Consider the following 3,421-nt stretch of genomic DNA (forward strand, 5'->3'; position numbering starts at 1 on the left):
TTTATTAACCCTTCAGGTGTTTCACGGGAATTTTTGGAATGTGGAAGAAAACAATGAACATTATAACTTTTATTCACAAAAATGTTACTTTAGACCCAATTTTTTTATTTTCACAAGGGTAACAGGAAAAAATGGAATATACAATTTGTAGTGCAATTTCTCATTAGCGCGCTGATACCCCATATGTGAGGGAAAACCACTGTTTGGGCGCACTGCAGGGTTTGGAAGGGAAGGAGCGCCATTAGACTTTTTGAATGTAAAATTTGTTTGAATAATTAGCAGACGCCATGTTGCGTTTGGAGAGCTTCTGATGTGCCTAAACAGTGGAGACCCCCCACAAGTGACACCATTTTGGAAACTAGACCCCTTAGGGAACTTATCTAGATGTGTGGTGAGCACCTTGAACCTCAAGGTGCTTCACAGAAGTTTATAATATTGAGCTGTAAAAATAACATTTTCACATTTTTCCCACTAAAACGTTTTTCATCCCTTAATTTTGCATTATCATAAGGGTAATAGGATAAATGGCACCATGAAATTTGTTGTGCAATTTCTCCTGAGTACGCCGATACCCCATATGTGGGGGAAAACCACTGCTTTGGTGTACGGCAGGGTTCGGAAGAGAAAGGAGCGCTATGTTGGCTGGGATAGGTTGCAGAAACCATGTCACATTTGAAGAGTCGCTGACATGCCGAAACAGCAGAAACCCCCACAAGTGACCCCATTTTGTTAAGTACACCTCTCAAGGAATTCATCTAGGGAAGTAGTGAGTATTTTTTAATTTTTAAATTTATACCATTGGGCAGTGAAGAAAACATAATTGTATTTTTACCACAAAAAAATGTTTTACCCTCAGATTTTACATTTTCACACAGGGCAATGGGTAAAAATGGTGCCGAAATGTGTCACACAATTTCTTCTAAAAGTGGCAATACCCCATATGTGGCTGTATCGTACCGCTTAGCCATACGGCGAGATCTGGGAGGGACGGAGCGCTATTTGACAATTGGAGAACCAATTATTGTAGATTAGGCATTTGGATTTGGGAGCACAAAATTTTCTGAATTTCTTTTGGGGGGCAAGGGCCATTTCGCTTTTCCAGAGCCTTTCTGCTACCAGTAACTTGGAAGTCCCTTATATTTTTAACAGATGACGGACCTGAGTGGGGACTAGCTTTTTTTGAGGACCGAGTTGAAGCTTTTATTGGGAACATTTTACGTAACATTTATCCTGTGCTCTAGGCTGAGCACTTACATCGGGGTTTCCATCTAAATTTCCAAGTCATGTAATTCAGATGAAACCCCTCCGGGATCCATTCACTGTAATGAGGCAGCAGAGTTACTCTGGACTCCGTCTGGCCTCTGTTTAGCGGTGTCCTTTTTTTCAGAAGTGCACAAAACTGTGGCCAACCGCACTTTTATGCACGCCTAAAAAAAATGACAGCGTGGGATCACAGGCCAGATGGCATCCACAGTGGCCTATATCTGCCTCATTACAGGGAATCTTCCGTCATGGGTTCCGTCTGAATCACGTATTTCAGAGATTTACACGGAAACTCTGGTGTAAGTGCTCAGCGCAGAGCACAGGATAAATGTGAGCAGGGCCTTAATGCGATCTTTGGGAGACATAATAAACAAATCAGTAGCAGGTGAAGAATTGGTTTTATTTATTTTTTTACGCCGCTCCTCGTGCGGTATAAGTGAGGAGATTACTTTATTCTTTGGGTCGATGCAATTACAGAGATACCAGATTTATATCGGGTTTTTATGATTGACAGCTGTCACACACTAAGAGACGCTTTTTTTTGCAAAATCTAGTTTTTGCATCGCCATATTTTGAGAGCTATAATTTTACCATATTTCGGCCGACAGAGTCATGTGATGGCTTGTTTTTTGCAGGACGAGTTGACATTTTTATTGGTACCATTTTTGGGTACATGACATTTTTTGATCGCTTTCTATTCTGTTTTTTTGGGAGGTAAAATTAACAAAAACCAACAATTCAGGAATTGTTTTTTGAGGTTTTTTTATGCCGTTCTGCGTGTGGTAAAAGTGATAAGGCAGCATTATTCTTCGGGTCAGTACGTTTACAGCGATACTACACTTACTGTATATTTTTTTATGTTTTGCCGCTTTTACACAATAAAACAATTTTATAGAAAAAAATATTTTTTTTGCATCGCTTTATTCTGAGAGCTATAACTTTTTTATTTTTTGGCTGATGAAGCAGTATGGCGGCTTTTTTTTTGTGGAACAAGATGACATTTTCAGCAGTACCATTTTTATTTCCATTTTGCTTTCTGATCGCATTTTTTTCCACTTTTTGTTTGGCGATATGATGAAAAAGCATAGTTTTTTGCTCCGTTTTTTATTTATTTTTATTACGGTGTGCACAGAATGAGTTAATTAGTGTGACAGTTTTATAGATCAGGTTGTTTCGGACGCGGCGATACCAAATGTGTACTCTTTTTGTTTTTGCATAAATATACGGATTTATTGATTTAATATTTTATTTATTTATTTTTATTTATTTATTTTGTGATTTTTTTTTTTTAACATATTGAAAACATTTTTTAGTCTTTTTTTTACATTTTTACTTAGTCCCTGTATCGGACATTAATTTTTATTTTTCTAATCACAGTTCTCATGCAATGTAATAGACATGTATTACATTGCATGAGAAGTTTGCTGACAGTTTCACACTGTCTGTCTCCTGCTAGGCTTCAGCTGCAGGCTGAGCCTAGCAAGACACCATATATGGCAGATCTGGAGGGGGTCATGTGACCTCCAGCTGCCATAACAACGGCAGGTCCTGGAAGGCATCAGGGGGCCATCGCAGAGGTAAGTGGACGACCCCCTCTCCTCTCACTATCTTCTATATGCCGCGATCACTATCGATCGCGGCATATAGAAGATAGGAAAGGGTTAACATCATTGGGACCTGATCCAATCAGGTCCCGATGATGTCCCCTGTCAGAGCTGTCGCTCTGAACCGCAACCGCAGCACCTGCAGGACCCTGGGGGTCCTGAGGGCTGCTGGACCGCCGACCGTTCATAAATGTCGGCACTGCACAGAGCCCAGGCAGCGCCGACGTTTATGTACAGTGGGCGGTCGGGAAGCGGTTAAGTACCTTTTTATTTTTTTAACATGTTTTCCACAGAAGTAATGCAGTTCCAATTTCATATATTCAGTGTTTGCATATTATAGCATTTCAGAGTGCAGCTTTCATTTTTTTAGTTATCAGCTCAAATCTAGCAACTAGTGGGCCCCAGCTATACCCATCTACTGTTTAGAGACGTTTGGACAGGAGTGGTCTTCATAGAAGAATTGTGACCAAAAGCCATAACTTCGACATGGAAACAAGACTAAGTGACTCAACTATGCATGCAAATATAGCAATTGGAGTGCAGAAAAATGGCAG

The sequence above is a fragment of the Phyllobates terribilis genome, unplaced genomic scaffold (genome assembly GCF_046119375.1).
Source record: "Phyllobates terribilis strain yellow unplaced genomic scaffold, ASM4611937v1 Scaffold_2__4_contigs__length_985480577, whole genome shotgun sequence".
NCBI classification, from domain to species: Eukaryota; Metazoa; Chordata; class Amphibia; order Anura; family Dendrobatidae; genus Phyllobates; species Phyllobates terribilis.